The 15,893-nt window shown below is 32.4% G+C and overlaps 1 pseudogene; it reads right to left on the bottom strand.

Annotated features, from left to right (window-relative positions):
* Positions 1-6,383: 6,383 nt before the first annotated feature.
* Positions 6,384-7,155, bottom strand: LOC114102067 (heterogeneous nuclear ribonucleoprotein D-like pseudogene; annotated as a pseudogene).
* Positions 7,156-15,893: the final 8,738 nt, after the last annotated feature.

Raw genomic sequence — 15,893 nt, 5'->3', positions numbered from 1 at the left:
TTGTAGTATCCATATTATTATGTATGATAATACAATGTCTATATTATAATTTATAGGATGATTAAATATGAATAGTTAAGTATATATGTGGTAAATTCACAAAAAGAATAATCTCTTCTTTAGTCATTTTGATGTGAGCACTAATTCAGAGTAGCTTGAAAAAGCTGATGGATCAAATAACATGCAATGTCACTTTCCATGAATAGCCTAAATTGCATTCCACTTAAGTAAAACAACAACCAGCACCAGAAACACCTTGATCTCTTGTTTATGAGTCATCAATTACTGAATCACTTTAATGTGTTTGCAAACAGTCTTCTGTGTATCACTGACAGAATATTTGAAAGGAGACATATTTTGCTATACCCAAACAAACAAAGCATAAGAACTGTAAACATATGAAAAATTTAAATATAGACTACAAGTTTGTTTGGTTATTTATCAATTACAGAAAATTACATAAATATGTTACTGAAGATAAACTTTCCAGACCATCATAAATACTCACCCACAAGCCCATGATGTGGAATGAAGGGAGTTCCCCGGAAAGCACAAACCACATTCTTGAAATTCTGAAATTGATAGTAGACTATGAACTTTGTGTTTGGAATTGATTTTTCTTGTTAAAAACTGCTTTGGTTTTTAACTTCCTATTAACATCCCCACTGACTCTCCAGAGATGGGTACACCCAGAAAAATTTACACACACATTTCATGGGGCATAATACCCCTGGAGGGAACATAATACCCCTGGAGGTCAAGGCTGCAGTGTACTATTCTTCTTATATTTGCTCTTGTTTGGTTTCTTAAATTTGCTTTGATATCTATTGTTAGAGTCCTCGTTTCCCATAGTTAATGTTTACTGTATCTTTTTCTCTATTTTACAAAATCTAAAGGAATGTACATGTATCTTTAAGTTTAGGTAACTAAGAATCAAAGCAAAATTGATGGTATTTTCTACTCCAATATCTTGACACAACTCTAACATGCATTTCTATCATGTTCTTGTGACCAAAATTGCATTAAATACCATAATAACTAGACTGTTTAATTTTCTTGAATCTAATTACCATAGTAATTATCTAATATTCAGTTTCATCATCAGGTCCCTTCTTGGTCTTATTCTCTTGCTACTCTTTCTCTCCTTTCTTCAATAATAGCAATGTTTTCTAATACACTTCTTATATTTTCTGGACATTGTTTCAATTGAATCACATATTTTCTTTCATCATTACATTACAAAGTATTGTATTAATTTCATTTTGGAGATTAACAAATGCCGCAGTCCGGCTGCAGCAAAATAACCAGGGGGTGAAGAACAACTTGTGTAGATTGATACAGCAGGAGTAGGAGCCCTTTATTGTAGGACAGGAGGGGTGTATATACATTCCACACAGCTTATCTTAATTAACATAAACTAGATACAGCAGTCAACCAATAAGGAATCTCCACACTTAATGGCTTGCTGGTGTTACTTCACAAACCACTCCCTCTGCAAAATGCCAGGCACCATATTGACTTGTTTACAGACCCTAACAAACAAAAGAATATTATCCAGGTAACCAAAGCTGAGCTGACAGTGACAAATTTAAACACTTCTTACTCGAGAAACTATATTCACACAACCTCTAGCATGTTAGAATTAGAATCTGAGTTTTATTATGTAAGGCTACTTCCTCGAATATCTTCTTATGTGACCTTATTGACATTTATTTCAGACCTACTTCTATCTTTACACTCAGCCTATACCCTGCCTTCCATCATTACACTCCAGAAAGCTGCTGGGATTTTACCCAGTTAGACCTTTTTGAGATCAATTGGTCTGCAGGAATCCCAATTCTTATCCTTCAGCTCTATATTCTGTGAATATCAGGGCTTTTATTCTCCTGATGGTTTTTCTCCCCAAACCAATATCTAACTCTGCTCTATTCATTTAACCACCAAATAAACAATTTTCAAGCCCTTATTGTGAGAAAAGCAGTGTCCCCAAAACTGGGAACATGATAATTAGAGTACATGCCAGCCTATCCATATTCATAATTCCATCTAATTTCTAATGGCAGTTAACCATATCCTTATGGCTAAGTCAGCCATCAGAAGTACACAGAACTCCCACTTTTTATTCTGATGACTTATAGTTATAAGAATATAAAAAAAGTTTTCAAATCCATTTGATACTTGTATACACACGCAGCTTTAATCCAGTTTGTTCCTATTCTTAACTCCTCTTACAAAGTTATTCATCAAAGATAAGAGTTGCTTTTGATCAAATTTCCTACACAAGGCCATTGATTCCTTTGTTTATTCATACCAGCTGCAAGCAGAAAATGCAGCACTCTGGGAAAAAGATGTGTCCTTACTGTTCAAAAATGACAAAGCACAAAGGATAATACTTACTTAAAAGACTGGCTAATGAAATCAAGAAAACTGTCAAAATTGATCCCCTACTTCTTATCTGGCACAGGAGTGACCACATATAGCTTCATGGATTTATAACATTCCTATGCACTTAAAAGTCAGATTCTTAATTAATGTTCTTATCTGAATGAACAAGACAGATGACCCAGAGTGGCCTCACAGATTATGACAGTGAGGAGAGCAACTGAGTGTTATTGTTTGTAATGTAGACTCTGATAATTAGCTCATCTAATAAGAGAAATATCACTTCTTACATGATGCATGCATGTGATCTTCATATTTCTGTGTGGAAAGTATGGTACTTCTCCAAATATAAGGTTTGGGCTTCATGAAATTGTTGGTTGCACTCTTCTGGCAGTCCTTGGACATTCAAACTTTGTTCTGGAGTTTCAATACTATTTGCAATAAAAAATAAATGAAATGTTTCAGGTCTTCTGGGACCAGAAGTTTTCTCAAATTTATTATTGTTAGCATCAACTATTCCTTTACTTATTTGATTTCTATACCACCTTATTCAGGAAATAACTTGGTAACAAATTAGAGTTTATAAAACATTAATTGACACAATGTTAGTTTTTGAAATGTTAAAGAAGTTAAGTGAAAAATGGTATATTTAACAGATTATAACAGGTAATTTAATCATATTCCTGGAGACTCACACTAGTCCACTATGGTTCAAAGTTATAAAGATCTAATTTTAATTATGGTAAAATTTTGTATTGAGGATCTATTATTAAATGGCAGACAACTTTATCCATGACAAAAAAATGAATCGGCAATTGAAATATAATACACTTTGATTTACCACCCAGATTTTTGTTTATATTTAAATCCAAATAATTCCAAACATGGCCAGAAATTCTTGGATTTTTTTTTTCTCTTCCTTTATAATGTTGTGACATATCAAGTTGTCTCAAACAGAAATAGAAATGTAATTGCTAGGCTTATAATTTTTCAAAAATTGGTTGTTTCCATAGGATTCATATTTTATTTTTGGCAATTTTACTTGCTTCTTACCTTCACTGTGTTTTTATATAAAGGTAAGTTATTGCATTCTTCCCTGAGGCAGAAAAAATCAAATGCTGTTTTGCTATTGTCTCCATCTGTAGTCTACTCTAACATCAGGCATATAGAGCTAATACACTTCAGTATAGCAGTTGAGAATCTTGTTCTCACTTGACCTAAGTCAAGTCATCTTTGTTGTGCTGCCTCTTATAGAAATTGATCACAACTCATGTCACCTTTATTACCAGGAGCAACATACATTCCAGGCACTAAACTCTGCTCTTTTTTTGGTGGTGTGAATAAATGACCAACTGTAATATATAAGATGGCATATATGTTAGTAAGTGTATGTAAGGTGGTCTTTGCTTTTTTTTTTTTCCTTTTCAGTATTATTGGTGGATCCTGGGCTTCAAAATACATATGTTGAAATTCTGTTATAGAAGCACAAATTTCCCAAGTCACCAAAATTCTGCTTTCAAAGAACTTCAATCAAAAATAAATAAATAAACAAATACTCTCTATTATCCTCTGAGGAAACGGATCACATCCTTCACTCAGCAATTTCATATTCACATCAACACTGCCCATTGTTTTTAAATATATCCATCATGGCTTAACAAGAGAATAAAAATAGAAAATTTATTACATACTTAAATGTGTAGTATTGAGAATATACAACCATATAATATGTTTTTATCTCCTCATAATGTTTTTATTCTGGTCAATTACAGGCTTAACTAAAGATATCTTAGACTTTGATAGCTACAGTTCTAACATCGGATGATGCATGTGTAGTAATACCCCAGCTCTGGGTACCCAGCTCCTTGGTAGGCAAAAGTGTCTCTCCCTTCTGAGGGTTTCAAAGAACACATGCCACTGTGTGGTACAGAGAGCTGTATATGATAGACACATAGCTTAAGTAAATGCATGATCTGAAGTCTGTAACAGACTATTTTTAGAGAAGGAACTACTGCATCTCTCAAAGAACCTCTAGAGTGCTACATAAAGGAGCCACTTTAAGAAGTATTTACTGCTCTGGGAATCATATATCTGGCATAATCACAACTCAGGGTCTGTGAGACACACACTGCACTGACCTGGTAGACAGTGGTCACACACACATGGTCAGGATGTATGACAGTATCTGAACAAGCTTGGCAACAGGTATTTTCTGTGGGAAGCAGGGTCTGCAACAGGAAGGGGAGTGGAGGGAAGAGTGGCAGTGATATCTTGCCTTCTGTGACATAAAGCTATATCAATTACATATTGTTTCAAACAGGGGCCAGATCTGAAGGCACCAGGGTTGAGGTTACCAAGTTCCTGAGTTCCCCAAACTCCATCCAACATAAAGCTCACTGATTTAACTGTTTCCTCCACTCTTGGAGGTATTCCAGGATCTGTCCTGGCTTAACATTTGACATGCCTCCAGGTACACGTCTAAAAAAAATCTCTAGAGTCAATATAGGCCTCTTGGGCAAAGTTCATGCTCCACTAAAACCAGGTAGATGAGATGGCCTCATTTCAGATCTCAAGTTTCCATATGTCTACATGTACAGTCTAAAACCCTCTGGAGGAAATATACATTAGGCATGATTACCATTTTTCTTAACCCATTAGATCAAGAAAGGTGGGGAACAGCAACTTTCCACCTCAACTTACTTGTTTATACCTAAGAGGCCTAAAAACAGGCTGCACTGCAACTCAGCCCTCCCTAGAGGATCCCAGTCAGAACCAGAGAGAAATGATGCCCAGAACCCTCCCTAGGAGACATTTTTACTCTTTTCTTTTGTTTCATCTTTGTGAATTCTATTATTATTATTTATTTTCATTTCTCATTGTTTTTTCCAACCATTGTCTTATTATATATTTTCTTCTTCTTTAACTGAATTTTCTCTTCTTCTTCCTGAATTTTTCTTTTTTAATATTTGCATTATTTTTCTCTTACATTTTATTATTTATCTACTCTTATTTTTTATTATTTTATAATTATTTTGCCCTTTCTTTCTTTTTCCCAATACTTGAGGATCAAGCTTAGTGTCTCTTGCACTTAGGGTAAATCCTCTGAACTACACTACCAGCTCACCTGAACAGAATTAAGCCCAGATTTAAGGCATAAGCCTGTTCTGCTTAAACTTGAAAGAACCTGCTATTTAAACATAACTGGATACATAAACTTATAGCTTTTTTAGAACCTTTACCATGATTGGAACAGCTATATCAGATTTGTTTTTAAGTATCTGCCAAGTCTAACAGTACCCATTGAAACCCCACCACCTAATAAGGGCTTCTATTCCTATTTTAGGAGTAATTGAAGATGGTGTATCACATATACTTTGTGGTCTATACCACACCTGCCTGATTACTAGAGGAATACCACTCTTATTGGACTTAGACAAAAAACAGGTCCCTCAGGATCTGATACAGTATACAACATATGGTAGCCATAACTTATAACTAAAGGGGCACAGGATGTTTGCACTATAAGGCCCCATTGGAAATAAATCAACACCATACAACAAACTGATACATGACACCCATCAGCAAGATAAGGCTACTTATTAAGAAGGCCTGCTTATAAAAGAGGAAGAAATCCATCCCAACCAATGTGCAAACCTCTGGATAGAAACTTAATATGAACAAAAGACAATATGACATCTCCTAAAATCAATAATTCTATAAAAAGAGATCTCAAAAATATTTTTTTAAATTTAAGAATCACATAAAGAAGGATTTATTTGAGATTTAAAATGAAATCATACAAATAAAATTTGTACAAACACAAATCCACATTAAGTCATAACACAGATAGCAAAGGACAAAGTAAAAACAAAGACAACTAATGGGTGGCTATATACATTTGGACATAGTTGTGTCTTATACACTAGAAAGTCTTTTTCAAAATAATCATCTTAGATCAACAGAAGACCAAACTTCAATGTTGTCCTGAAAGATGGGTTTCTTTAGCATCTTTTATTTTGGTGCTTACCACTCCCTCCTGATGTCTTGCTGTAAGTGCACTGTTGACCTTGGCCACGACCTCTAGTACCACCTAGTCTAACAGCTATAGCACCTCTTCCTCCTTTTTGTAGTTGCTGTTGCTGTCTATATACTTCTTTGGGCTATGCAACTTTGATTTCACACTTCCCAGAACCAAATTAGTGATATCTGCTTTCTAACAATGTCTGTATTTGTGATAAAACAAAATCCTCTTCTTTCATTTGCTTTTGTATCTATGGAAGTTCAATATTTTCAGTCTCTCCAAAGGCTCCAAAATATTCTTTAATTTGTTCTTCAGAAGTATCTGAGCTCAATCTACCCACAAAAATCTTAGAGGGTTCTTTCTCTTTTAAAGCTTTGGCCCTTTTGGGGCATATCAATTTGCCACCCAGTGTGTGTTCTTTTATTTCTAAAACCTTATCAACACTAGCAGCGTCTTTGAAAAGCACAAATCCAAATCCTCTTGATCTTCCAGTGACTGGATCTGTTTTAATCATACAGTCTACAACTTCCCCAAATCAAGACACATATTCAGTCAGATCTTTCTTGCTCTTATCCCAGCTCAAGTCTCCAATAAACATTTTACCATCATCTTGCTGATTTTTTACTCTCATTGATCTTGGATTCCTCTGTGAATTCCTCTATGTTGCTATATTCTTTCATGTCCTCCATGGTGGCAAAGCTGTAAGCTGTGGGGTGCTGGCAGGCAGTCCTGGTCATGGCAACAGCAGCAGAGGTGTGTGGTTTTGGAGTTGGATTTAAAATGCCAAAGATATTTCAATACATAAAATACTGGAACAAATATTCAAAAGGAAATCCTTTGGAAAAAGATTAATGAATTCCAAGAGAATATGGTCAAATGATTAATGAATTCATGAAAATAATGCCATATATAAAATGAGAAATTCAATAAAGAGAAAATGATTTTGAAAAAAAAAATAAAATAGAAATTTTGGAAATGAAAAGATCAGTAAATCAGATAAAAATCTCAGTTGAAAGCTTCACCAATAGACTATATCAAACAGAAGAAAGAATATGAGGTTAGAAAACAAAGCTGATAAATCATTACATTCAGACCATAATAAAGAAAAAAGTAATGAGAAGCAATTATCACAATAAGATCTATGGGATGCCATTAAAGAACAAATTTAAAAATGATTGAAATACCAAGAGAGAATTACAGGCTAAAGGCACAGAAAACCTATTTGGTGAAATAATAACAAATAATTTCCCAGATTTGAGAAAGACAGACAACCAGGTACAGTAGACATTCAAAACCCCAAATAGACATGAACAGAAAAGGACTTCTCCTAAGTTCAGATAATAATATGTCTTGAAATAGTTTGAACCTATCATTCCTATTTCATAGAAAAGATGCTAAAGTTCTATAGAAAGTAAATTATGAGCCTAAATATTAAAGTGATATGAACAAGACTGGGAATATAGCTCAAGTGTAGAGCGTTTGCTTGGTATGTACATGGCTCTGGATTTGATTCCCCAGTGCTGCAAAAAAAAAAAAAAAAAAGAAAGAAAGAAAAGAAAAGAAAAAAAAAAGATAATATTACTCTGGGCTAGAGATATGGATCAGTGAGTAGAGTGATTTCCAGTCAGGCCTGAACCCCTGGGTTCAATCCCTAGCACCACCAAAACAAAACAAGAATAATTTAAATATTTTGTTTTTTTTACTTCAAGAGAATAAATCAAGTCCAAAGTATTTTTAAATTTATATATTTATATTTTAATTTAGAGATAGTATATCACTGAGTTGCTTAGTGCCTTGCCTTTGCTGAGGCTGGATTTGAACTCACCAGTCCTTCTGCCAGTTTCCCTAGCTGCTGGGATTATGAGAGTGTGAGTGTGCCAATACGCTAAATCAAAGCTATTGAATGGTACAAATGTTTAATTATTGATTACTTTTTATCCCTATATAGGAAAAATTAAGTTTTCTAAGGTTTCATTTATAATAATTGAATTTTATTTTATCAAAGTACATTTATTTATCAAAATTCCTAAACATTTTCCGAAGCACTAATTAGCATTTAGTTACTAAAACTTTTTTTTGCTTTAATTTGTGAGAATATTTTTAATATAATTTATATTTATGTAGCAGAATACGATTTGTAAAAGTGCCACAGAAATACATTATTTGGCAGTCATTCCTATTTTTGTAAACATGCTGTGTGTTTGTCTCTTGTTTAATATATAGCTTCTCTGGGATTTCTCAGATGCTGACTATTAATAGCAGTTGCTACAAAACAACAACAACAAGAACAACAAAATGAATCACCTGGTATGCATCTCTAATTAAGATCCTGATAGTTACAACTTTGAGGAACTCTCAGAGAACATCTAAATGTGAATCTCTGTTTTGACACTTCATGCAACTCTGAATTGTGTTGTGTGTGTTTTATTTTATGCTCTCAAAATGCAAAAAGCCTGGTGTTCATAGATGGTCCATTAATAGAGCATCTGTGAAGGTCCCATTATAATTTAACACATGCATATTTGTCAAACCCTATTGTTAGCCTGGAATTTTTAATTGGGAAAAGAATAAAATTTTCCTTTTAAATAACTCACGTTTAACTCTTTTCCTTACAGAAACGAAACATTTCTATGCAGTCATATTGTTGCTGACATGGAGAAATTGCTACAAATACAGGAAACTCATTAGATTATCTTGGCCAGCCATCTGTCTTAATGGAATACATTTAGCCTATTTTTCAGATACCCAGACATGATTGAATGAATAAGTGGTGAGACTAAGTACATGGGAATATGGGCCCAAACCTCCATTAACAAAAAACGTTTTGCTTTTTATCTGTTTGATAGACATAATTATACAGATATATTCAATTGAAAAGGATGTTTTCAGTTCTAAATTAGATTTCCAGACCACCCCAAATACTAAAAAGGAAATATTTGCTTATATACCATCTAACATTCAATCCTCATAATGGAAAGCCCTGGATAACAGGCAGCATGCCATTAAAAACATTTCATTTCAGCTTTTTCATGGGATTTATACTTCATTTCTTTACCATCACTTTGCTCTCATTCTGTTTAAATTTCTGTTTAAAATTCAGTTTCATATTGCAGCCCATCTACCTTAACATACCATTCTCACATTGAGCAGTGACAGTGATTGGGAAACCAGTGTCTGAAATTGGAGTCCCTGATGACTTCATGGCTATGGCATGCTTGGTTACTGGGAAAATTTTTGTGCAAAGATACAGGATGTCTGGTTGCTAGGGTAATGCCCTCCATAGGGAGGCTCTGTGCCAGAGTCTTATCAGCTTCAACTCTGCTCTCAGGCACACAGCTCCTGGGAATGAAGAAACTTCCTTGCTAAGACAACCACAATGTTTCACCAGTTCCTCTGCTCCTGAACTTGACTGCAAATTTTCAACTTTAAATAATGAACTACACAATGCTACTAACTTTGCATATTGCGACTATAGATTGTACCTTAGGAAATAGCTGCATACTGTTGCTAACTCTGTAACTTTCATTAATACAAAGAATAATGCTTGCATAGTTCCTAGTCTGATTCATGAGACATATATAATAAAGATTGCTGGTGTAATTCTTTAGACTTGCTTCTTCATCAGAGAGCCGAGCTCCACTGGATCCCAGCTTTATCTTCAAGATCTGTGTATGAGTCTTATTTCTTCTGATCTCCCATCACTCCTGATTGAGATTCTGCTCAAAGTAGCAGAATCTGCTACTTTGGCCACACTGGTCATGACACTTTATTTACTATTTCCAAACTTTCTAATCCTGGAAGACAAATCAGCTTTTATATTCTTTAAAGTTATTCCCTAAGTGAACATTACTATAGGAAGTTTCATTTTCAATTCCTATAGTTTACAGTGAGCTTAAAAATGTGTTGTAATCACGTGACATATTTTGTAAAAACTCTGTGATAAAACCATCAAACACTATTTTACCTATAGACTCATGAAAACATAGTAGTTGAGTAGATAGACAACAAATATCAGAAGAAAATAAAAGGCTTCAGCTTGTAAATGAGATTTGAGAATTACTAGAAATATTTTCTTTTTTTTTAGATGGACACAGCACAATGCCTTTATTTTTAATGTGGTGCTGAGAATCGAACCTGGGTCCCGCATGTACTAGGTGAGTGCTCTACCACTGAGCCACAATCCCAGCCCCAGAAAAATATTTTTTGTGTGATTATTTTAGCCATTTCATTCAAAAATATAATGGATCTGAATTATGAATATTTAATATTAATATTTAATTATGAATATTTAAAAATATACTGAATTTTTCCATAATTCTCATTTATGATATGTTTAATTCTGATTTCATTCAGAATTCATTCCATTTTTTATGGTTTTATTTCTGTTGAATTATTAAAAAGAGTCAATACCTCATATTAAAACATTTAATAATTACTATTTTTTTACATTTTGTGTTTCACTTATTAATTCATCTTGATGCTAGGTAAATTTACAAGTTAAATAAATGAAATGGAAATTAACTATACTGTAATTGGTGATCAAACCAGATAAAACAACAATATAACTCAGCTTTATTAAGTAACTGAATTAACTGTGGGTCAAGTTGATTAATATATTTGAATACTTAAAATCACTTAATAAAAACACTACTAAAATACTCTATATTATTTTTATTCTACTCAATAATGATTTATTTAAGAATGTGCAGTTAGTATATTTTTTATGATATCAATTTAATGCCAAGGGAAAAATAAAAAATATTCTAGTCAGTAGTCAATACATTATATGTATTTATAAACACATAAACATACCTCTTCTAACTCTTCCTTCCCTGATTTGCAATTACATAACTACATTTTCTGCTTATAGGATTCTTATAGAGCATGTTGCAAGATAATTCATTAAAAAAATTCCTTCTAAACTGTTAGTGTTTCTGATATGACTCTTAATCACAGTACCAGTTTATATAGAGTTTTACCACTTTATCAATAAAGAAGTTCAAATATTCAATGGAAATTTGTTTTTAAGTTCTGCAAACACAAATGTGAACATAGAACTAACTCCTCACTGTATATCTGTCCAGGTGGCTTTAGTTTTTATTTTTATTTCATAATGCGTAAACTAAAATGTTATAGTGAAAATTATTGATTGGCAAAGAAATCCCAAATAAAAACAAGTCAAAGTAAAATGCTAGAAGGCAAAGAATTTCTATACTACTCATTTATCAAACTGACACATAACTATCAGTAGCACTATATTATTTTAAAATAAATACCATATCTATACAGGTCCCAAAATGGTGTAATATGAAATGCAACTATTTGCCTTCAATCAAACTTGACAATTATTTTTCTTTCTTATTGTCTTCAGGTCATGGGAGTGTGATTTTAAAAGCGAAGCTTCTTTCAAAGAACATAAAGGTTAAAAAGAAAAGAAGTTATAGATCAATATCCCCTCAGAAAAAAAAATAAAAAATTTTATAACTTTGAAAACTATTATGTCTATAGACATGTAAATCAAAATGGACTACAGTCCTCTCATGTGATCCTAACACATTACTTAAGAGATTAATAATTGCAAGCCTTTTTTTTAAGGTATTTCAATGTATAACCCTAGTAACTTCATAGACATGACCCACAAAACCGTTCAGAATACCAAAAAATAGTCTACTATGTATGTGTGTATATCTTGCTTCATTTTATTTATTTCAAATTATTTTACTTATTTAGTTATACCAAGTTTTTCTAGTATCCCACAAAGCATACACACACATACATTAATTTTGTTCAATCATTTCATTTTAGTTTTAATAATTTAGGACTTACAGAAGTAATACTATTATATTTTGTTTTTAGCATTCTTTTTTTTTTCTGAAACCAGAGATTGAATCAAGGGACACTCAACCACTGAAGCACATACCCAGCCCTTGGGTATATTTTATTTAGACAGGGTCTTGCTGAGTTGCTTAGGGCCTTGCTAAACTGCTGAGGCTGGCTTTAAATTCATAGTTCTCCTGCCTCAGCCTCCCCAGCCACTGGCAATACAGGTGTGCACCACAGCAATCTGCTAGTATCATTCTTCATATTTTGACCAATGATAATCAATTAAAAACCATAAAATCTCCCTCCAATGTAAGACTGTCAGAAATTTTAAACTAGAATAAAATGTTAGTCTACGCTAAACTATTGCAGAGTTTAAAAAGTGTATTTACTGTATTTCCCTGGAAATAAGCTACCTAGCATACTTCTCAAAATCTTACTACCTTAAAACTTGGATGGGTTATTGTTTCTTGGTCCATGTTGAACAATTTTTGCTTCCCCAAAAATAAATAAATGATATTATTTGATAATATTTGATCTGATGTTTAGCATGCTGTCAAGAGTAGACAAAAATATGAGAAATGAAGTTAAATGAGGCCATTGAAATATCTGTCATTTATATTCCTTGTCAGTGTGTGTATATGTCCTTGTGTGTTTGATTTATCCAGCATATTGGTACTCTGTCATATAATACGATGCAATGTCTGAAAGTTTTTCTCATCAAATAGTTATTAAACTATTATTTGAGTAAATTGACTTTTGCTCCTTTTTAGCAAGATCCAGACTTAAATTTGCTAGTTTGAGGCCTAATCAATACTGTGCTAACTGCTCCATTAATCCTCTCCCACTGCTTTTCTCTCTCATCTTTCCAGAAAGCTGCTCACTGTTGTTACCTCACAGCAGATAATTGATTTTCTAAGGTAATAACTTTAGAAGCTTATCACTGATTTTTTCCTTTCCCTCAACTGTAGGACCCAATCAAGTTGTGAAGCAAAGCCTTCATTTCTGATTATCTAAAATAGATCATTCTGTAGTCCAACTTAATGAACAAAAAATAAAAATAAATAAATGAAAGGAAGAAGAAAAGGGCTTGGCCACCAAATTTTCATATAAGAATAATTAACAGAGCTTACAATAGTTGATTCTACAATTTGAAATAATCCAGGCATTCCTAAACAAAGAAACCTTCTGGAGAAATTTAAATATAAATTTTTTATATGTTTGGCAACATAGAATATGATAAGAATGTATGCAGTTACCAATCAAAATTTTGTCATAACAAAATTTTGTTACCTGTATCTTAGATATTCACATGAAAATTTGTGATTTAAAATTTCTGTGTACTATTTAGGACTCTATGTTTTACTATAATTCTGGCTTGGAATTTGTGTTTGCAAACTGACAAATGTTTTAATGCTTTCCACATAGGTAGAAAGAAGATGCTGTTGATTGGATTGTTTTGTAAATCCATAATTTCTATCACATTTTATAAATTAGTTATTTAAGAATTATCTGCTTAAATGAACAGATATATATATATATATATATATATATATATATGTATATATATATGTATATATATATATATGTATATATATATGTATATATATATATACATATATATATATATATATATATATATATATATATTAATTTGACACCTTTACATTGCCTATATTAAATGTTTTCTTAATGATAATTGTGGCTTAGAGATATAAAACTTCCCAGTTGTTTGACTATTATAAAATACCAATTCTGGCCAGATGAAATGGTGCATGCCTGTAATCCCAGGGAATTGGGAGGCTGAGACAGGAAGATTGCAAGTTCAAGGCCAGGCTCAGCAATTTAGGAAGGCCCTAAGCAACTTAGGGAGACCCCATCCCACAAAATAAAAAAAATAAATATATTAAAAGTGGATTTAACTCAATGGTAAAGCATCCTTGCATTCAATCCCCAGTACCATTAAAAATATATACACAATGTAATATTTTTATTAATATTTTACATTATTTCAAATAATATCACTCTAAATCTTCAGTGCTTAACTCTATACAAGACTGATTTTTGAATATTGGCTTTATTTTCTGCATCATTATTACATTTACATGTTAATTTTTAAAATACATAGATTTTAAAGGTTTTCTAACCAATCATGTTACCTTCAAATAATGATGAATATACTTAATTTATTCCAGAATGAAAACAAACAGACCAATTATGTACATTTGTAGAGTACAGATTATACCTAAAAGAAAAGGGTGTAAAAGTTCTGGATTCTAAACATAGTTCATCTAGTCAAATTTTATACTGAAGAAGCCCAGAGTTTGCACTAGGATTTACACAAGGACAAGAAAGAAAAAACATATTCAACTTGCATTTATGATGCCTGCGGGGTTGTGAATAAGCTCTTGTTTTCAAATTTAGAAAGGGGCACCAAGATCTTCTCATTCTCTTACAGGTAACTGGCTGCTGAGTCAAAGAGACAAAGGAAGGGTTTGGGCTGTAGGGTTCTGATAAACAGTCTGGGTGGGAGTGGAAGATAAAAGAAAGTCCTGATGACTAGTGATTACTGATTTTTTGTGATGTGAATCCTTTCACTATGAATGATGTCCAGCTATAAAAATGAGCTTGAAAATTTAAGATATTGCCAGCAGTTAAAACTAGTTCTTCCACACCATTAAGTAGGGACTCATACAATCACACATTGTTGATATTCTTTAAAATTTAAAAATCAATTAGTTGTTTTTATTTTATTTTAAACATTATGTTTTTAATAGTCTAATTCTCCATAGGCCTTTTGTAAATTTTATAAAGACAGACAGACAGACACACACACACACACAAACAAACAAACACAAAACAAACCAACAACAACAAAACAGGTTCCCCTGATTATTTATTTTCTGCTTTATTGATAAATTAGTGAGTGCTCTGATCTTCTTGTATACTTTCATTCTAGTCAAAGGAAAGATCAAATACATACCAGTCCTCCATCAAACTACCAGAAAAATAATAAATATGTGTTCCTTAATTTGTCTTTATTGCTTATATATGCACATTGAACAGTTTATTAGCAGTGTTTAAGTTTCCAATTTACATTTTATATAAATTACATTATTAGTGATAATTAACATATTTGCATTACATGTCTTAAAATATTAAAAATGTTGAATAATTGTTCTCATTGCCAATAATTTTCAATCGCTATGAATGATTTAACAAACAGCAAAAAATATAAATAAAGTTTGAAAATTTGTTGGTTACCTATCAGTTAATTTTAGTTCTAGCGTTTTATTTCATGTAATATGTAACTGTTCTTTTTTGTAGAGGACTCAATAATTAGCCCTTCTCAGAAATGTCAAAATACAGAGCTGTTACAGAGGTTTGTAGGTATTAGCAATTTTGGTGCAGAAACCATATAAGAAAGAAAACTCAATACATTTTCTAATGCACATATGAATCTTTCTGGCATCATAAAATATATATAAACTTGAAAGGAAGTCTGTCCAATTCAATTATGACTTTTAAAAGTGACATGACCCTTTTTTAAAATGTATTTATTTATTCTAATTTATTATACATGACAACAGAATACATTTCATTTCATAGTACAAATATAGAGCACAATTTTTTCATGTCTCTAGTTGTACACAAACTAGAGTCTCTTTTC

Source organism: Marmota flaviventris, chromosome 7, assembly GCF_047511675.1.
Source record: "Marmota flaviventris isolate mMarFla1 chromosome 7, mMarFla1.hap1, whole genome shotgun sequence".
In the NCBI taxonomy this organism is placed as follows: domain Eukaryota; kingdom Metazoa; phylum Chordata; class Mammalia; order Rodentia; family Sciuridae; genus Marmota; species Marmota flaviventris.
The sequence above is the reverse complement of the archived record's forward strand: the minus strand, read 5'-3'. Positions and strand labels throughout refer to the sequence as shown.